The 23596-nt window shown below is 34.5% G+C and overlaps 1 protein-coding gene across 2 annotated transcripts in view; it reads left to right on the top strand.

Annotated features, from left to right (window-relative positions):
- LOC149795296 (uncharacterized) overlaps positions 1-23596 on the top strand; it is a 132571-nt gene that overhangs the window by 40283 nt on the left and 68692 nt on the right. The window lies entirely within an intron of this gene.

The following is a 23596-nucleotide window of genomic DNA, read 5'->3' as shown; positions in this document are numbered from 1 at the left end:
AGTTATCTGCTACACATAAACATAAACTTTTAGCAGTCGTCAGTGAATGGATTGTGGAATCATTTTTTGATGAAATGTGTTTGACATGTTGCTGAAAACATCTACTCATACTGAAATATTCCATTCTCAAGGTAAAATGTTTCTTTTCTTTTCATGGAAGTGCCTGAAAACTATCTCTTATATTTTGTGTATTTTGGCTTAGAACATTGAAACCACTTAGTCAACATTAAGTCAAATAAATGTATAGTTTCAAAAATGTACATTATATGTGTCAGTGTTGCTTTAAAATATTTTAAAACTTCCATCTATAATAATGCTTGGAAGTGTTTTAGTTTTCACCACTGGAGACAGAATGGAAAGGCATTACAATGCAGATAACATTTCCTCAAAACATGCCAGTAATACCGGTTACTGAAAAATCGATTAGAATTGCCACGATGAGTACAAATTCCATTGACACATTGTAAAATTAACTAAGGCACGGATTAATGTAAATAGATAGCATTTACGTTTCTCTGAAATCCCCAAATCTAATAACTTAAGGCTGGTAACAGATGCCATATGAAGAGAATGAGCTAAGTATGGAGGTAAATTTAGGATAAATATATGAAACACCTGCAATATGTAAAACTTTTCGTAAACAATTTTGCATTTATGTTTGAAATTATATGGGCCTTTTGCCATTTGTCCAGTTACAATTTATGTCATGAACCAAACATTTTGTGGTGAAATTATTATCGATTGCACATTTATGTAAATTAAAGTCAGGTTCATTACTTAAAAAAGAAATTATTAAAGAATTCCTATCATTATGCCATTTGTCCAGTTACAAAACGTCACGAACCAAACAAAAATAATGTTGATAAAAAATGAAATTCACATACTTTTTCTCGCATATCTTCATTATCTGCCTGGCTTATATCATACTAGCATCTTTAAAAAAGGGCACATAAAAGTCGTCTCACAGATGGCATTACATTTTTGTGTTTTAATAATGATAATAATTACATACAAAAACAATACACTTACAATAATAGATCATTTCACAGACATTTATAATTTAATCTTCTGTTCAGAAACATTCAGAAGTCACAATAAACCTTGCTTTTACCAGCCTTGGCTCCTGCAGTTGGCACCTATTAATCATCAGTTTTGATAGTTCTCTCCCCTGTTGGGAATATAGTGGAGGCCTGCTGAGCTGACCTTGATGGGGTCATTCACAGGCACAGTGTTTAAAAGCAAACATTGGGCAAGTCTCCAAGGGTGTGCTTATTATGCTTTTTACTTTCTCAGGGTACACATCTTAAGTGACAAAACAACCGTTCTCTCAAGTTTAATATTTATTTTATCAACACTTCCTTGTCTAATAACAGCCAATATTATAATGGTCACTGCTTGTGTCATGCAGATCTTTTATTTACGCTGTGTTTAAATTGAGAAGTGATTTAACAAGTAGCATTAGAACACACACACACACACACACACACACACACACACACACACACGGAAAGCTACATTACATAACTGTGAGGATGATAACACTGTGTTCTATTAATTGACATTTGCAGTACAGCTTGGGGTAACTATCTTTCATGAAGGACTCCCAGTACTAATTCAGTTCCCATAGTAAACCTATGCAAACACCATGATATTAAAAATACAGTAACTTAAAATTTGTGAGTGCTCATGATCAGACCCATATTTATCAGTATAGATGAAACCTAGATGTCAGCTTCTTTGTAGAGGAAAGGATATGAACCATGGCATTTTCTGGACCTACAAGTGTTTGAAACATGTTCTTTCAATTCCACACTGAAGAACTAGGTGCTAATTTCAGTAATGAGTGTTCCAAACTCAACACTGTTAAAAGACTTAAATTCTGTCATTAAAACAATGTCTCTCAAAAAAGATTCTGTTTGCTAAAATCTTTCTTTTATTATATACTAATAATATAATAAGCCAAACCTGTATATATGCTCTATTTTATATTCACCTATTTCCAGACTGGTTCCCATACTGGTTCAGATTTTTCCATACAATTAGTACCAGTGTCCTGAAACATATTGGTCAGAAATTAACTGACTCAACAAACTGACAGTCTTATATAAATGTATCCTCTCCAGTTTCAATTTCTGTCCCAAATAGTCTGGCATTTAATAGCATTTGTTGTCTATAGACACCTCGTAAAAATTGTGTCATTGTAGAAGGCCTAGGGGAAGATTGGTCAGTTGACCAAATGAGCTTCTTCTTTAAATAAAGTCAATACACCTAAACTTGAGAAACTACAAAAGTTTTTTCTGAGATTTGTTTATGATGATTATATTGCCCATGAGAAAATTCACTTGCAGTAGGCAACTGGCAAGGAGATGGTACAATAGATATTAGCTTGCCCATGTGAAGAATTAACTTGCAGTAGGCTACTGGCAAGGGAATGGTAAAATAGACATACATAGGACATTAGATTGCCCATGGAAAAATTTACTTGTAGTAGGCTACTGGCATGGGGTTTTAACATTAACATAGGCTATTAGATTGCCCATGTGAACATTCACTTGTGGTGGGCTACTGGCAAGGAAATTGTACATAGACATAGGAAATTAGCTTGCTGATGGGGGCTAATAACAAAGGGATTTTCCAATGCCAGGATCAATGAATAGATACAGAGGTTTAATATAGTAGTGGGACGTTAGGTACATAGTATTTGATCTTGAAGTAATTATGCATTTAACATAGATCTTTTGTGACACCAGAATTCTTAGATACTAAGGTCTTTGCTATTTTCTGTTACTGTTAATTTATTTTCTATTACTAATAACAAGTAAGCTTCGTGTTAGCATTCACATATTCAGGTTTAATGAAAACTGATCAGGTAAGAGTCTATGGCCAGCATTATCCATTTGACTGTAACAAGGTACATGTATTGATGTTCTGTTGTGTATGTAATTAAATGTACATGAAAGGATGGATGGAAAATAATTGACAGATGGCAGAATCATCATTATCATGAACACTCTGAGTCGATAACAGTTCAGTAGCGACAAATGTATTTTTGATTTTCATGGTTTCAATGTCACTTTTAACACATTAGCTGTATTTTACCAAGGAAATGGGAGCTAAGTGCCTTTCCCAATTACACACCTAAGTGGCCAACCAAGGCTGTCTTGGGTGGGTATAAAACATATGACTCTTGAAATACGAGTCCAATGTTCTACCAGCCACAAATGTAGCAGGGCTGAGGTGTCCACTTAAGACAGTGGCTGTTAACTGCAAGTTCAATAATAGAACCTCCTACATTGGTCATCTCCACAATAGGGAGATATTTTGGAATCTACTTCTGCCACCCATTTTTTATATGTAAAATAGTACATAGATTGTAGTTTCTTGCACTCAAGGTCTGTTATGCCTTTGTGAACTTTAAATTTAGAGATGATTATAAAAGATGTGGAATAGATTTCATATGTGTGTGTGTGTATGCACAGTGTTCTCTCTATATAATGCTAGTTATGGGATCCACTAAATGTAACCCACATTATAAATGAGCAAGTAAGGAGGCCTTATAGAGATGGATGTTCTAGTATTAGGATGTGTCCATTATGAAAGCCATATAGAGAAGGATGTTCTAACAAGGCTGTGTCCATTGAGGGAGCCTTGTACAAGGGGATGTTCTAACAAGGCTGTATCCTTTGAGGTAGACTTGAACAGTGCAGTGTTCTAACCAGACTGAGTCCATAAAGGGATCCTTACACAGAGGAATGTTCTAACAAGATTGTCCTTAAAGGGAACTTTATGCAGAGGTATGTTCTAACAAGGCTGTGTCCATAATGGGAGTCTTGCACAGAGGGATGTTCTAACAAGGCTGTGTCCATTATGGGATATTTAAACAGAGGGATGTTTTAACATTACTGTCCGTTAAGGGAGCTTTATATAGAGGGATGTTCTAACAAGACTGTCCATTATGGGAGATGTAAACAGAGGGATATTCTAACAAGACTGTCCATTAAGGAGCTTTATATAGAGGCATGTTCTAACTAGGGCCTAACCGGAAATCGCCTCAGACATTCGCCTTGGCCAAATATCCCATTTTTCGGTACTATTCGGAAGTATTCGCCTCGGCAAATAATACGCACACAAATGGTTACAAGTAAAATAATTCAATAAATATCGAACTTTTAAAAAAAGTTTTTTTAATACATAATAATTTAGTTAAAAATAAATTATAATTACACAAACAGTTAACATTCCATTGGACTTCATGAATCATGATTGATTATAATTTATTTAACTCAATTTCCTTTAGTAATTTCACTAGCATTCCCCAGGTGGCGTAACTTTTCTGCTTCCGGTAAATATTTGAGTGTAGAGACGCCATTTGTAAAAAAAATCTTAACAAAATTTAATTGTTACGTATTCAAAATATATATATTAAAATACTCATCGAAAAATGTCTACTCCGAAATTAAGTAGCAAGATTTTGAACTTTTTCGCTATAAATGCTGTGGACGAATCGAAGGCAAATTGTGATATCTCCAATGAAAGGCTAACACGAGGCGGCTCAAATGCTCGTTCATATGGAAATTCAGCTCTAATAAATCACCTTCGAACCTTCCATCACTCTGAGTATGACGAATACACCAGATCCACAGAGAGCCACAAAAGAAAGAGAGATGATGAAGAAGATTTAAAGAGGAAACACTCAAAGCAAGGTAACCTCGATTACTTTATAGAGAAAATTATACCATTCGGACAAAATGATCCAAGCAAGCATGCAATAACTAAATCAATAGGAGAAATGATAGCAGTTGATATGCAACCGTTTTGTTTGGTTGAAGATATTGATATAAATGGCGACCCCCAGACTTTCCACATGGTTTCAGACTAAAATTTTTCGTCTTGTAGGCGATATATATGGTACAGGAAAAGTTGAAACTTCGCATACGATAATGAAATGGTACTCTCCGGAGTTGCACCTACTACTCGGTTCGTGCCTGGATCTGGCAAATAGTACATCCAAATACTTGGATTCGGTACTCGGTGAAAATTATCTACTCGGTTAGGCCCTAGTTCTAACAAGGCTCTGTCCATTATGGGAGATGTAATAGAGGGATGTTCTAACATGACTGTCCATTAAAGGAGCTTTATATAGAGGGATGTTCTAACAAGACTGTCCATTATGGGAGATGTAAATAGAGGGATGTTTTAACAAGACTGTCTATTAAGGGAGCTTTTATATAGAGGGATGTTCTAACAAGACTGCCCATTATGGGAGCCTGATATAGCATCTAGAAGGATGGTCAAACATGACTATCCATTAAGGAGTTTTATACAAAGGGATGTTCGAACAGGGCTATGTCAATTATGGGAGATTTATACAGAGGGATGTTCAAAACAAGACTGTCCATTAAGGGAGCTTTATATCGAGGGATGTTCTAACAAGGCTGTGCCCAATAAGGGAGACTTTTCATAATCGATATCTCAAATATAAATACTACCTGCTTGTCTGTACTTTTGCATCATTTTCACCTTTGAATATGTCAATACAGGACGATATTTTATATTTTATACATTTTTATGTTTTTCACAGAGGCTTGTATAGATATTTCAGGTTTGATACTTTGATTTTTACAATCACTTAATTCTTAAGTGAAAAGCCAAATTTATCACATTGTGTTGTATATACTCTATGTATTGGAAGGCCTCAGGGTAGATCAGTTCTTTAATTTGAGCTACCTTCTCTAAATAAAGTCTTTACTATTATTGTTATTATTATCATCATCATTGTTGTCATCATCATCATCATTGTCATCATCATCATCATCATGCATGTTTTTAGCCTACTGCATGTTTGTTTGGTTTAATGTTTGTGTTGAATTGTTAACATTTATCTTAATGAAGCTTGTATTTGAGCAATTTTTTCCTTTCTTTTTTAATTTAATGTTTCAATTTGGACCACCACTATGTCATTTTCAAACTGTAACATCAGAAAGCTTTCTTGTTATCTCCGTGTTAAATGATTGTCTTATCTTTGTGTGTTTCTAAAAAATGTGGATCTGTGTACACTAATGCATTCAGTAGTACATGGGGGTTGTTGGGGGTTTAATTACAATAAATTGGTCATTCCAGTACTGTACATTAACGAGTCAGCAACAGTTACTGTCAGATTAGAATCAAGAGAGCTGTTAGTGCAAACCAATATCAATGTACTTGAAAGAAATACAAAACGAGTGGCAAATATGGGATGGAGAAATACTAAGCATATATATACATAAATATACATGGGTATTTTACAGTGCATGAATATGAACATTAACTCCTTCATACAGGTGTTTACAGAAGTAATGAAGGTATTGTAGTTCTCACATGATTTAAGTACCAAACAATCATTGTTTGATACGGTATTTACACGTAAGATGTTTCTAATTTGCCAACAATTTTGAAGATTGGTAATGGATATTATAGCAAGAGAAAGTTATTATTAGATATGTTTGGCTTTAACACTAGGTAAAACTAGGTAATACATTATGTAACAAAATTGACTCCCACCTCCGATGTTACTTGCCTTCAGTTTCCTAGTGGTTATGGAAAATATGCATACAGAGAGGTCTGTTATTCTTATCCACTTTTGGGAAAATAAACAAGGTTATGATGATTAACCTTTTTGTACTTGATCACTTTGAATATTTGAAAGGCTACAGCCATGATAGTAATGTAGAAACATTGAAAGAAACCCTTTTGTGAAATAATTCAAGTAGCAGTGATAAAACATAGTTCAGACAATTTGACAAGATCCTTGACCATACCTGTGTTATTAAAGAGGAAGCTGTACACCAAGGGACTTGATAGTGAGGGACCAATATTAAGGGATCTATGACCATACCTGTATTAAAAAAGGGGCAGCTTTATATGGAGTGACTTGATAGTTAAGGACCAATATACTGGGATCCATGATGATATCAGTGTTATTAAAGGAGCAGCTGTATACCAAGGGACTTTATAGTAAGGGACCAATATAATGCAATCCATGACCATACCAATATTAAACAAGAGGGCAGCTGTATGCTGAGGAACTTTCTAATAAGGAACTAGTATAATGGGATCCATGACCATACCATTGGTAATAAAGGGGTATAATCATATTAACGAGGGGCTTCATAGTAAGGGATCAATATAATGGGATCCATGATCATACCAGTGTTAAAAAGGGGTATAATCATATTAACAAGGTACTTTATAGTAAGGGATCAATATAATGATATCCATGACCATACCTGTGTTAAAAAGGGGCAGCTGTATAATGTGAGACTTTAACAAAGGACCCATAGCCATACCTGTGTTTTTAAAGGGACACATACTTAGGGATTTTATGGTGAGTGGCCACTGTATATATTATGACAGTGCAAAAGACCACTGTATATAATAATGACAGTGCAAGGGCATACTATATATAATGACAGTTCAAGGGACCATTGAATCTAATGACAGTGCAAGGGACCACTGTATTTAATAACAGTACAAGAAACCATTGTATATAATGACAGTACAAGGGCATACTGTATATAATGACACTGCAAGGGACCACTGTACATAATGACAGTACAAATGACCACTGTATATAATGACAATGCAAGGGCACACCATATATGATGACAGTGCAAGAGACCATTGTATATAATGACAGTTCAAGTGACCATTGTATATAATGACAGTGTGAGGGACCAATATATATATAACGACAGAGTCATTAACCATAGTATATCATGACATAATCAAGGAACCACTGTCATATAATGACTGTGCAAGGGACCACTGTATCTAATGACATTGTGGGGGGCCACAGATAAAAGCAGTCTTTATAGGTGTTCTTTTTGTACCAGTAAGCATCTCATAAGCAGATTTGAAGGAAAGGCTGAGGCACATATACATGTAGATTGACAGGCAAAAAAGAAAATCAAAATAAAGAAAATAGGTTGCTATTGGTAGACTGAGAACTAGACAACTTGACAGAGAAAGATGATACATGTATCTTTGATTATATCTGGCTGCTTTATGCAGTACATGAAGGATAGTGGACCAAAAAGTTGTGGTTTCTGTTTGTGTGGAGAAGGTAGCCTATGTAGGAACTTTTGAGGGGACTGAATACTGGTGGCTTTTATGGGCAGGTGGTCGTTATATGTAGGCAAACTATATAGGAAGCTTTGAAGGGACTAAATAATGATGGCTTTTATGAGCAGGTGGTCATTATATGCAGGCGATCACTAGACCAGGTTTGACTGTATGTGTTCAAAGTGATTTAAGGAAGATGATTGAAGCTTCATAGTGGCTTGTCTGCCCACTGCTTGCCATGACATTATGAAGTTTATACAGCTTTCAGTTGTATTAGCAGTACTGCCCATGAGCCATTAGCTGTTACAATTGTGACAGTAGTTACATTTTATGTGGACAAAAGTGTTTTTTTAAATGCTGGTTAACTAATTAACCCCTGGAGGTTTTTGCCGTTTTCACCTGAAATGTGAGTAGGAAACACGTTTTGGGGGCTGCTTCTGAATACATACTTAGATCTGAGACCGAAAAGTCTAAAATCCGGACACAAAATTGGAATCCAACCACGGGCAAATTTTGGGTGGGAAAAAATCAGATCTGAAAAATTAGGTTTATCCCCTCTGTATTTTGTAACACAACTAGATTAATTGGTATCATTGTAGAGCTACATCTGTCAACCTTTCTGTAATACCACCCACTTTAGTGTATCATACATGACCTTGATGCTACAGAGCTCGGCAGTAGGCTACTACCTCCTGATGCATAAATGTGGCACCAGGGGCTAATGAGTTAAAAGTCCAATACATGTACTTGAACAATCAGCTCTCAAGTTATTGATCAGTTTGTACAGGTTTTAGTTTTCAGTTAATTTCTTTATGCATGCAGCTATCAGGAAATCTCAGACAGGTGCCAGGATCCTGAATCAAACATGCCAATGGATAATATGTCCAAATATTATGAGGTCCAAGCAGCAGTAATTGCAATGAAAATCTGATACCTAATGTTCTGTTGTGAACAGGAGATTCTAAGTCATCATGGACATGGAAGAGTGCAAATGAAAGAATAGTCTGTTTTGCAAGGTCAGCTTAAATGAGCTTTAATCTGTCTGAACATTATACTGTACCTTAATATCTCAAGAATGAGATCAAATCTCAGACAGTTTTGGGAATCTCACAGTCTCCAATCATAATTTAGTTCCCACAGAAAAATATAAATCTTATTCCAACATTTTTCCTGAATAAAGGGTGAAGGTGTACTTTGATGTTTACTGTAGTGTTCTATCACTCACTCATGTTTTAATTACAGTAGTATTAATAAACACCAAAAGTTTAGTAGGTTATTAATTATTTTTATTTGTCTTGTCCACTGTCATGGTTCAGAAATCTGACAACTGTGGAGGGTGTGTGTGTGTGTGACTTGGACTTTAAACGTAGCTTTAACAATTTTTCAGTCATATTGCTACAATGTCTGCAGTATTGCAGTTTATAGTGATGTCTAGCATTGGGGCATCATGCCACAGACATGTAGCATGATGTCCCACCCAGTCACATTATCCTGACACCAGGCAGACCAGTCCTAACACTAACCTCTTAATGCTGAACGCCAAGCGAGGCAGCTGTTATTACCATTTTTGTAAGTCTTTGGTATGACTCGGCTGGAGATTGAACCCATGACCTCCTGCATCCGAGGCACGTGCTCCAACCACTAGGCCACCAGAGCAGTCTGATGACTGTGGAAACCAGATTCATGATATAGTTGTATGCAGATGCATTAAACCCAGGATATTATGCAATGCTTTTCTTTTCTTTTGTCTTTCTTTAAAAAGATATGATTTGAATGAGACTATATGTGTAATAATGGTCTTTTTTTTTTCTTTCTTTAAAAAGACATGGTTTGAAGAAGACAGATATGTAATAATAGTCTGTTTTTTTCTTCTTGTTTGTGTGAATAGGACTTGATGTGTAATAATAGTTGGAGAATATTTACTTATGATAGTTCATCATCTAATTTTTCATGCCTTCTAAGTTTTGATACCGCATTATTTCAGAAAACTATTTAATATTTTGGTCCTCTGATATTTTGTACCGAGAACTTGTTTTCTTTTAAAGTTTTGGGAATTTTATAATACCAGAGAAAGTCATGATTAATATTTTCCCTATACTTGTATACATGAACAAAAATAACAAAGTGTATGACTCAAAGAGTATACTACCTCATAGTTAGACTGTCTTATAATAAAGTACATGATACATATAATATCACTACTTTAATGTTGTGAGATCTATGACCATACCTGCTTTAGAACAGGAACTGTGTTATAATGAATGGTTTTATAACAGGACTGGTATTATGATAAATGGTCTTATTACAGAATCTGTGTTACAATGAATGGCCTTATAACAGGAATGGTTTTGTAATGAATGGCCTTATAACAGGAATTCTGTTATGATGAATGATCTTATAACAGGAACAGTTTCATAGTGAAGGGCCTTATACTAGGAATGTTATTATACTGAAGGATCTTATAACAGGGACTGTTATAATGAAGGATCTTATAACAGGGACTGTTATAATGAAGGGCCTTATAACATGACTAATGTTATTATGAAGCTTCTTATAACATGACTAGTGTTACAATGAAGGGCCTTATAATATGACTAGTGTTATAATGAAGGACCTTGTAACATGACTAGTGTTATAACGAAGGATCTTATGATGGGAGTGTTATAATGAAGGACCTTATAACATGACTAGTGTTATAATGAAGGGCCTTATAACATGACTAGTGTTATAATGAAGGGCCTTATAACATGACTAGTGTTATAATGAAGGACCTTATAACATGACTAGTGTTATAATGAAGGATCTTATAACATGACTAGTGTTATAATGAAGGATCTTATAACAGAAACTGTTATAAAGAATGACCTTATTACATGACTAGTGTTATAATGAAGGGCTTTATAGTGAGGGAGTGCTGTGTTTATTGGAATTTCAAGAACTTTAATGTGTTTTAACTTCACAGTTCATCTCCAATCATTACACAGGAAAATTTAAATCAAGTGGAAAAAGTTCTGTTTCTTTAATGGCAGCATATTGAACAAAGATACACATGTAAAACGTGTAGAAAACATGTAGAAAAAGCAGTAAAGGTACCATAATGTTAATCAGTCACCCATCCTCAGTGGCTCCCTTAACCAAATTATTTTGTAGAAATAAACCTCTGCTTATCAACGATGATGAAAGAGGCCTTTTTGTTTGCTTAAGTTAATTTTGATTCATTAATCTGCTCTTTCAGAATCTGTCTTGAACAGTTATTATTTGTTGGTTCTTACGTTTTCATCACAAATCAACCATTTGGATGATCACAAGGGATCAAAGGACAATTTAAGAGCTTTTTGGGGGGTGGGTGTGTATGGATGAATGTATTTATCTACAGTATGTTTGTCATGCAGGATAAAGCTATAGAGAATTAAAAGTAGTTAGTAATTTAGAAATGAAAAGACTTGTTTTATATTGAAAATGTTCTTAAACTTGTATCATTACAATATGTATGATTTGCTGTATACATGGAATTTCTATTATTGTTGTATTTGGAGATGATTACAGTGTAATATGTATGCATCATGAATTCATAATCGTAGTATTACAGAGATCACCTTATTAGAAACAGATTCTTAGGATTATACAGTACACCAGATTCCTATCTGTATGTTATACAAATGATTGACAGTTAGGAAAACACAAAGTGAAACAATGTGTTGTGCTTGGTTGTAACTAGTCTATGGAATGATACTTGTATATGATATATACAGGTACATAGGAATACCATCATGATAAATGTAAGTTGTAGAGTACAGTATATACACGATTGTAAGTGTAGTTAACTGCAAAATTTCACAGACCGATGTTTGCCATCACATAAAGCAGTGGTGAATTTGGATCTGTGCAGTTTGTTAGGAGTAATCAGTAGAACAAAACAACATAGACCTTGATCTGTTGGGAGTAATCAGTAGAACAAAACAACATAGACCTTGATCTGTTTACTTATTATGCTATGACAGATCAGGGTCTTTATTGTTTGCAGTTTTTCTTGACTTATAAGTGATTTTACTTGGTAAGAGGGGCCCCGAGTGGCCGAGTGGTCTAAAGCGCTCTCTGTTACGGATCACTGCCATCTCACCTCTGTCTGCGTGGGTTCGAGTCTCGGATTCAGCCAATGTGGGTATGTGCGAAAGCTTGCCAGTAGCTTCTTGTGGGTCGGTGGTTCTTTCCGGGTTCTTCCTCCACCATTAATACTCGCCGCCATGTATAGCCTATCGTGTGCTGAAAAATGGCGTTAAACCCTACAACAACAACAACAACAACAACAATAACTTGGTAACATTATGGCAAGATAATTCGGTTAAATAGCACCAGTGTAACTGGAGTTAAGTGCCTTGCATTTGGACACAGCCGGGTTGCTGATATAGGCTGGTCTGATTGTAGGATTCTAACCCACAGCCTTTTGCCACAAGTCAGATATGCTAAGCACTGAAGTATACTTGTAATAGATGAAACAGGTGACTGTCAGAGCACATAATAATAATTTCAGTATGCTGACTCTTTGAGTCCATCAGTCATATGACTCGTCAAGTCCACAAGTCATATGACTCATTGAGTCTATTAGTAATATAACTCATCAGGTCCATCATAAGTTATATGACTCATCAAGACCATAAGTCATATGACTCACTGATTCCATAGGCCTCATGATTTTTGGATCCATAAGTCGTATGACTCATCAGATCCATAAGTCATTAGACTATTTGAGTCCGTAAGTCATATGACTCATTGAGACCATAAATCATGTCTCTGTGAGTCCATAAGTCATATGGTTTGCTGAGTCCATAAGTCATTTTACTTTTTGAGTCTGTTATAGAACTCATTAGGTCCATTGGTCATATGACTAATCAAGTCCACAAGTCATATGACTCACCAAGTCCATAAGTCACATGACTATTTGAATCCATAAATCATTCTACTAACAAAGTCCATTTGTTATATGCATCACAGTCCATAAGTCATATCTCTTTGATTCCACAAGTCATATAACTCACAGAGTCCAGAAGTCATTTTGACTCTTTGAGTCCATTAGTTGCAGGACTTACTGAGTCCATAAGCCATATGACTCTAAGTCCATTAGTTGTATGACTCAGTACATTAATAATATGATTCATTGAGCCCATAAGTCATGCAACTCATGGAGCCCATTAATCACACAAATTAGTACTTGCTGAAGGCTGAAAATAATACAGTATAAGTGTTGGTTCAACATATTTTTACTTTGTGACATAAAATAATATTTTTGGAATTCACACATTTTTAAAAAATTTATTACTATGTCAGATATCTCAATTAAAAGCCTTGTTTGATTATGATCATGAGTGAAATTCATGCATATTTTTTGCTATGATATTGCATCTAATTGACTCAGTTTATGAAAAATCTAGCTTGTTGGGTAGTCTTATACTATCAGGGATGAGTTTGACTAGGAGCAAGATCTACACATATTGATAAGATAATCTTATTTCTACTTGGCCGAGCCTGTTACCACTTGAGACTAAATTCCAATGAGGGTTGCTTGACCTTGAGCTTATATTACCATTGTGATAGACTGGTTCTACAACAAACCAGATCGCAATCTGACTGGCTGATCTTGTTACCTCTCTAGATATAGAGGTTATATTCTTAAAATAAGTTACAGAACAGAATTTAAAGCAACAAGCTTTGTAAAATTCAACAAATAATTTATTTTCCTTCGAATACAAAGTGAAAATGAAAAAACAGATCTTATGGTATTGTGAATAAATCCTAAAATAATCCTAGAATTGCAGATATAAGTCCTAATAATTTAAAGTTCTGAATAAACTTTAGTACAAATCCAAATTAAGCCCAGTGCTGAAGTGTTGATGTGTCTGTGATGACTCTATAATGCTGATGACTGCCAATAGTCTTTTGTTGAAACACAGTAATAGAATTCCAGGTTTGAATTCACTATAAATCCCAGTGAATGTCTAAGAATATTGTGTTTTAATGAGCACTCTCTATTTCTAGAGAGAATTCACTTGAACTGAAAAATTTTAAGAAATAAAATCCAGTCCAAATGAATACTGAACACAACAATAATATAAAATGGTTATGTTGGATCTTAAGCACAAATGAATATTTTTTTCAGTAACAATTTTATATAGTCTTCTACTTGACTTCAGGTCACAATTAACATTTTCTAACAAATAACATTACCTAATGGAAAATAACCTTCTAGAATGTTCTTAATGATTACCAAAAAAATGTTAGCTTTAATTAGCAGTCTGTTGCTAAAATTATAATATATAACCTGGACATTGTAAGGTACACCAGGTAAATTGTAGGGGAATTCTAATAACCTTGACCCAAATCCAAATCATCATATTTATTTCTGTTAATAACGGTCATGATAATAAACCTATACACATAGAGAATATTTTAGCTCTGTATTAGTTGTTTATAGAATAAAATGAAAAAATTTTTAATAAAAAAAATCAATAATTCAGGTCAGGTATAAAATAAACTTGATCTTAGAAAAGGTTAAATCCAACATACATTGTTACAAATCAATAGCATATAATGAAATAAAATAAATAAAATTAACAAACAGTGCAGATTAAATATACATAACAGTTTCTCATCCAATTTCCATATAATTTATTAAATGGATTTATAGCAAGATCATGGATAACAAGTCTATTATGAGCCAGACACTAATTTTTTTATCAGGATATAGTAAAATAGGTAAAATCATCAAGATATACATTTTACCTAAGTTGTGTTCTTACACTGGTACATAAGCCTGCCTAATGAAATGGTTAACTGTTAAGTTGTGTAAGTATTTAAATAATATGAGACCCACTTGGGCCTCTTCTTGTTAACTTGTTAACCCCTGGAGGTTTTTTGTCGTTTTCGTCTGAAATTCGAGTAGGAAACACATTTTGAAAGCTATTTCTGAATACATCCTAAAACACCAACTACCGGGTGATCTTCCAATAACATACTGCCTAGTTGTGTTAGAAACATTGTTTTTCATTGGCTATTTGGCTCGCGCATGAGCAGAAGGGAAAAAGTTGGAGTTCTCTTTTTTTTTACTTAACGGACCCATTATTTTCGTATCGAGACCATTCTTTATTCCAAATGCCCATCTTATCCTACTTTTTGCAAAGGTTTATTGGTTTGTTTGCAGTTCATATCGGTCTGCCTTAGATCTGAGACCAAAAAGTCTAAAATCCAGACGCAAAATCAGATTCTGACCATGGGTGAATTTTGGGTAGAAAAAAATCGGGTCCAAAAAATGAGTTTTTTCCCTCTGTGTTTTGTAGTGCAACTAGAAATTCCAGATTATTTGGTATTATTGTAGAGCTACATCTGTCTACCTTTCTATAATACCTCCCACTTTAGTGTATCTTACATGACCTTGATGCTACAGAGCTTGGCATTAGGCTACTACCTCCTGCCACGTAAACTTGTCACCAGGGGTTAATGTGTTAATGGACTCTCATTGATTTTAGGGAGAATGATTTTATTTTGTATATTGGTTCACATGGATCAATAGCAATAGAAGATAGTGACAGAGGTTTCAAAATCCTCACGGTCCTGGTGCTGAGTGATGTTAATGATCTGAACGTTGATATTTGCAATTTTTTCTGTCACAAGTTTTGTATTGCAGTGATAATTTAGTTTAAAAATGGTGAAATGAGGGGGAAGTTAAAAGGCTTATGTAAAAGATTTATTATTCTACTTGCAAGATCGTGAATTGTCGACCATAAAATTGTACCAATTTTTAACCACCAGGATTATGCTTGGGCCAATTTAATATTGGCACTTTGAGTATAGTGTTTGAGATTGTACATGACATTATTGTAAATTAACTTTTATTACTGTATATACTCGCTTAGATCTTTGTTGTTTGCAGTTTGACTGGGCTTGGTAAGTGAGTGTATACAGTAGATTACTTTCATGGGAATTTATACATTTGACATTATTTAAATTAACTTTTGTTCTATTAATTCTCTTTAATTCCGTTATTACCTGAAATGGTCTTAATTTTAGTCTCATTTGATGTGGGACTAAAATAGCCCAAAATGCTGTGAAATTTGTTTTCCCATTGTGAGATATCATGCATATTTGAATGTAACGGTACATGAAAAAAATGGAACACTTATGTAGCCCTTATGTATTGATATCTGTAGTAATTATCACTGAATAAGTGTATCTGGTATTTGTATAAAAAAAACTTTTAAAGCCTTAATGTCCCATATCATTTTTGTGTGGTTTTATAGTTGGATATATTAATATTCACATTTTAAGGTTTAATTGATGCATCCATTACAATCCTAATGCATTCATTTTAGAAGTGTATCAATTATTGCAATTTTAATGAACTGTAATGCTAGGCTTCTTATGATTTATTCAAGATTGTCAGGATATAGAGTTTATGTATAGTGTGTTCAATATTTCTGGTTGATTGTGTGTTTAGATTGTGTTCCAGGGTATTGAATCTGTACAATGTGCTTATAATTCCAATCAATATTGAAATACCTGACATATGAATCTCACTTGACCTAGGATTGGTACTCATACCTGTATTTACTGAAGAGGACTAATTTCTATATGACTTCCATTTTCATTGGAGCTGGCCTGAAGATGAGGTTATTTATATCTTTACACATGTATATACATTTAAAGCCCACTTTTCCAGTAGATATAAAGTTTAGGCAGTCAGTATTACAAATTATTCAGTTTGGTGCAGGTAAGTCATTTTCACATTTTAACTAAGGAAATACGGTTGGTTGGTTTATATGTTACTTCTAACACATTAGTGACTATATCATGCTGTGATAATCTCAGGAATGCCTTTCCCCAAGGACGTTTGCTGTAGGTAATCAACTTAGCTACGTTGGCTCCTATGGGAGAATGTATATCGACCCAAAAACGAAATAATGAATTTTTTAAAATCCAGACTTTTAATTCATATTTTATACTTACAGAAGGTTAATATATTTACAACAGATTTATTTTGGTATATAAAATATATTTGTCAAAATGATGCATTTCTTTGTTTGGGGTGGTACATATATATTTTTTTTATATCTATAGCAACACAGGTCTATGAGAAGTAAGGGTTGTGTCTGTTAATTGTTCTCTTTAGTCTTTGAACAGTATTTATTCATGATACTGTGTTAAAATTTCACCAGTTATGGTGATTCAAATTTGTGGCTGTTTGATTTTAAGAGCGATCCATAATACACACTTTAGATTTCTTGGCTTTAACAGCACTTCAAACACAGTATTGACTATCTCATGCTGTGGAAATGGGAGCTAAGTGCCTGGACAGGTGTCTTGAACCTGTAACCATGGATTATGATTCTAGTGCTCTACCAGCTGAAATACCTTGGCTCCCATGCATACTTCAAATTATTCTGTCCTCCATGATTATAAGATCAAATTATGTACTCTTAATGTGGCCTCTGTGGTGTGGTTCACATTTTATGCCATATATACTTGCTTTTAAGTCAAGTCAAACTGCAAAAAATTAAGATCATGCTCTGCCATTGCATAATGTGCCTGCAGATCAGGGTCTGTATTTTTTGTTCTAATGGTTACTCCTGACAAACTGCAAAGACTCAGATCTTCAATGTATTATTCTTTGACAGATCTGGGTTTTTGCAGTTTGTCATTGGACCCAACCTATAAGTGAGTACATATATACTTGTGAGTGTGTCAAAGTACAGCTGTCCTTCACTATAATGTACCTCAGTACAATGTAATCACTTTGATAAGGCTGGTATGATCATAGATTACATTGTATTTTCAAATAATACCATGTTTGTACATTTTAAGGTGACTTCACAAATAACACTGTAGACATTGATGATTCCATTGAACAGTGTTATAGTGAGGGATTACAGTACTATACATAATGTACCTGAGTATTAGGTAACCTCATATATCACATGGTACACTTTGTTATCTCATTTAAAGATGTTACAATAAGGGATCACTATTTTATGTATATTGTACCCCAGGATAAGGTTACCTCACATATGATATGGTACACTTAGATGAATCACTTGAAAAGTGTTACAGTGAGGGATCACTATGTGATGTATATTGTACTCCAGAATAATGCAACATCACATATGATATGGTACACTTTGATGAATCACTTTTTTATATTGAGGGGTCACTATATTATGTATATTCCACCCAAGGATAAGGTATCCTCACATATGATATGGTACACTTTGATGAATCACTTGAAAGGTTTTATCTTGAGGGGTCACTATATTATATATATTCCACCCCAGGATAAGGTAACCTCATATATAACATGGTACACTTTTTGAGGACTCATTTTAAGTGTTATAATGAGGGATCACTGTACTATGTATATTGCACCCCATGATAAGGTACACTCATTTACAACATGGTACACTTTGATGACTCCCTTGAAAAGTGTTATAGTGTTAGATCACTGTACTATGTATATTGCACTCACATAACACAGGACATTCTTGGCTCCCTTGAACAGTGTTATAGCAAGGGATCACTATGCTACAACATACCTCATTATAAAGTGACATTAGCAGTAACAATGTACACTTATATGGTTTTCTTATAGTGAGGGATCACTGTCCATAGAGTTAATATTGAAAGTAAATATAACATAAAATCACTGCATGATATATGAAAGTAATGTTTTAGTTACCACTCTTTAAGATATATATATATATATATATATATATATATATATATATATATATATATATATATATATATATATATATATATATATATATTCCGGTAGTTATTTTTTATGACCCCCACAACATATGAGAAAGAGAATATAGTGTTACTGGGCCTTGTCTATCCAACTGTCACAATTTTGCATGTAGGTTAGTTTTTCAGACTCAGACACTGAACACCTTGGTAAGTACACAGTTCCTTTCTATTCCATTCCTTGGATGAGAAATTAATCTAAAATTGTCATATTTTTAAGATCCGAACATACTCAACCTCTCTTATCCAAATCCTAACAACAGTCAATAAAAATGTTGCAAAATATGATTAAAATGGTTGCTACATTGGTTCTGTATCACAAATGAGTTGTGCTTTGTCATATATTTTGCCAGTTATTAAAAGACTATATAACAGAACACAAAACAAATGAGTTGGGAAATTTCTCTTATCTTACTGAAAGATTTCCCCAGGACCTGTAGCCTAAAAATTGGTTCAGGCATAGTTCATTTGTGTAGAGGTGTGTCAGACATAGTTCATTTGTGTCGATATGTCAGCACATATTACTTCAGACCAAAATATGTGATGACTTAGCAACAGTAACTTTCATTTTCTTTTCATTACCAGGGTCTTTGTAATGTGTAGTTGGACTTGACTTATAAATGAGTGTATATGTTAATCAGAAATGTTAGCTCATTGAAGCTGTTTTATCAACTATAAGCAAAAAATAATTACTTTAACAGTCATGTACACATATAATATCTAATAAATCCAGATCAACTGTAAAATGTGTAGACCAAGATCTGGGTCTGTGCAGTTTGTTGGGAGTGATAAGTAGAATGATAGACCAAGATCTGCCATTCATAATGTACCAGATCTGGGTCTATGCAGTTTGTTGTGACTGATCAGTCGAATGATAGACCAAGATCTGCCATTCATAATGTACCAGATCTGGGTCTATGCAGTTTGTTGGGACTGATCAGTCGAATGATAGACCAAGATCTGCCATTCATAATGTACCAGATCTGGGTCTATGCAGTTTGTCGTGACTGATCAGTCGAATGATAGACCAAGATCTGCCATTCATAATGTACCAGATCTGGGTCTATGCAGTTTGTTGGGACTGATCAGTCGAATGATAGACCAAGATCTGCCATTCATAATGTACCAGATCTGGGTCTATGCAGTTTGTTGGGACTGATCAGTCGAATGATAGACCAAGATCTGCCATTCATAATGTACCAGGTCTGGGTCTATGCAGTTTGTCGTGACTGATCAGTCGAATGATAGACCAAGATCTGCCATTCATAATGTACCAGATCTGGGTATATGCAGTTTGTTGGGAGTGATCAGTAGAATGATAGACCAAGATCTGCATTCATAATGTACCAGGTCTGGGTCTATGCAGTTTGTTGGAGTGATCAGTCGAATGATAGACCAAGATCTGCCATTCATAATGTACCAGATTTGGGTCTATGCAGTTTGTTGGGAGTGATCAGTCGAATGATAGACCAAGATCTGCCATTCATAATGTACCAGATTTGGGTCTATGCAGTTTGTTGGGAGTGATCAGTCGAATGATAGACCAAGATCTGCCATTCATAATGTGCCAGATCTGGGTCTATGCAGTTTGTTGGGACTGATCAGTCGAATGATAGACCAAGATCTGCCATTCATAATGTACCAGATCTGGGTCTATGCAGTTTGTTGGGAGTCATCAGTAGAATGAGCCTAATTGATCCCAGTCTTCTTGCACATTATGCCAAATTTCAACAGTTGCAATTCAGGAGATGTGCAATTTGCAAGGCTTAAATGACATCAGCCAGAAATAGCCCAGAGCAGTAAAGATAAATATAAAATAAAAGGATAAGATCAGGTGAGAAATTAAAGAAATAGACGAAGGTTACTGATTACAGCTTTGATAATGGCTTAATATGAGAATGATAACATCTTTCATTAATGAGGCTGCAAACTTGTCTGCAGATGTTTCACATAATTGGAGAATTTGGTGCAGGTTGATGAATACCAAATTTGTGCAGCATTTTCAGGCAAAAAATATCAGCTTGTCACAGTTATGTTTTTTTTTAATACAAAATTGTTGTCATAATAATTGTTTGAATCAAAATACCCTGTGCATAAAATTTGTTTACCTATGCTGGACATTGGTCAGTCTCTTAATTTCAGATGTTAATGGACTGTTTCTGAGCACTCACCTGCTGGTGTTGCATACAAAACTGGCCATGCATTAATACTTTAAAATGCTTAATATTGCATTCATAACTGGTTATGCAGTAATGGTTTAAAATGCCTTCTGTTGCATATAACACTGTCTATGCAATAATGGTTTCTGATACTTGCTGTTGCATACAACACTGGCTTTGCAGTAATGGTTTAAATTATTAGCTGTTATAACACTTCTATGTAATAATGGTTTAAAATATCTGATGTTACATACAACACTGTGTAATAAAGGTTTCAGATGCTTGTTGTTGCATACAACACTGGCTTTGCAGTAATGGTTTAAATTATCAACTGGTTATGTAGTAATGGTGTAAGATGCTTTGTGTTACATACACCACTCTATGCAATAATGGTTTAAAATGCCTGTTGTTACATAAAAACACTGTCTATGCAGTAATGGTTTAAGATGCTTGTTACATACAACACTGTGTATGCAGTAATGGTGTAAGATGCTTGTTACATACAACACTGTGTATGCAGTAATGGTGTAAGATGCTTGTTACATACAACACTGTGTATGCAGTAATGGTGTAAGATGCTTGTTACATACAACACTGTCTGTGCAGTAATGGTGTAAGATGCTTGTTATATACAACACTGTGTATGCAGTAATGGTGTAAGGTGCTTGTTACATACAACACTGTCGGTGCAATAATGGTGTAAGATGCTTGTTACATACAACACTGTGTATGCAGTAATGGTGTAAGATGCTTGTTACATACAACACTGTCGGTGCAATAATGGTGTAAGATGCTTGTTGCATACAACACTGTGTATGCAGTAATGGTGTAAGATGCTTGTTACATACAACACTGTGTATGCAGTAATGGTGTAAGATGCCTTTTGTTATGTAAAACACTTTCTATGTGGTAATGTTTTCAGGTCCGAGTCCTGTTATCATATACAATACTGGCAACTACAGTAATGGTTTGAGATATCCACTGTTACACCACTGGGTATGCAGTAACAGTTGTGATATTGATTGTTTAGTACAACACTGGCAACTACAGTAATGGTCTGTGATACCTAACACATACAATACTGTCTACATGTTTTCTGTAATGGTTTGAGATGCCTGCTTTTACATACAACACTGGCTGTGCTGTCATGGTTTGAGATGACTGCAATTACATACAACACTGACTATGCTGTAATGGTTTGAGATGCCTGCTATTACATACAACACTGGCTATGCTGTCATGTTTTGAGATGACTACTATTACATACAACACTAGCTATGCTGTCATGGTTTGAGATGACTGATATTACATACAACACTGGCTTTGCTGTCATGGGTAATGAGATGACTACTATTACATACAACACTAGCTATGCTGTCATGGTTTGAGATGCCTGCTATTACATACAACACTGGCTATGCTGTAGTGTGAAGACCTTAGATGACCTTGTTAATATTATGAAGTTGTTTATTTTAGATAAAGTTAATAAGGTCCAAAATACTTAAGACTTTTTTGAGACTGAGTTTCACTATAAGAAAATCACAAACAAGCGTTCAGAAGATATGTCATTTTGGATTGGTTAAAGTCAAAAACAAGCTTTCAGAAGTAATGTCATTTTGGAATGGCTAAAGTCACAAAAAGCTTTCAGAAGTAATATCATGTTTTGATTGGCTAAAAAAATCTCAAGCTTTATAGTTTTATAATTTCCAGGATCTAAAAGTTCAAGTTGCTTTAATAACATCAATATGATTGAACACTCTTCTTCATACAAGTCCTTAAAATGATTTATTTTCTCCACAATTCAATATCAGGTCTCATATATAACAGTGCTGTACAGACTGGTCTCCAATTCCTGGTGAATATGCAGCTTTTTCTTAATTACAGTACTACTAGATTTGTAATTATCTTATGTTATATATATATATATATATATATATATATATATATATATATATATATATATATATATATATATATATATATATATATATATATATATACATATATACACACACACACAAAGGGAAAACCATTTTGCTGGTGGGTGTTTCCTATAAGCAAATATATTTGGTAATTAAATCAGCTCATGATTAGGAACCCATGATAGAGGTATCCAGTCAGTATAGCTGTGGACTGATTTTAGGTTATATATGGTATATGCCTGATGCACTATGGCAAAACACAGCTTCCAATCAGATGGAAACAAGTACTGGAGGTCTGTTCATCAGGCTTTGATTTACTGGATGGGATCTAATTAAGTAAATGTTTGGCTTTGTGTCAGTAATTTGTATGTGGCAAATCATTTTAGAAGCACTTCACCAATCGGCTGATGTATAATTATTCTGTTGCAGTTTCTGTTGGTGAAATTAGTTGATCGGCACTGTAGTTAGAAACTAGATCTTTTGAATATTTTCTAAATATTCACATTGTTTTTGTCCAGATATCATGATATTCACATTTGTTTGGTCCAAATATTCACATTTATGTGATCCAAATATTCACATTTGTTTGGTCCAGATAATCACATTTGTATGGTCTAAAAATGC

The sequence above is a fragment of the Sinohyriopsis cumingii genome, chromosome 7, assembly GCF_028554795.1.
Source record: "Sinohyriopsis cumingii isolate HCF-2022 chromosome 7, ASM2855479v2, whole genome shotgun sequence".
Lineage (NCBI taxonomy): Eukaryota > Metazoa > Mollusca > Bivalvia > Unionida > Unionidae > Sinohyriopsis > Sinohyriopsis cumingii.
The sequence above is the reverse complement of the archived record's forward strand: the minus strand, read 5'-3'. Positions and strand labels throughout refer to the sequence as shown.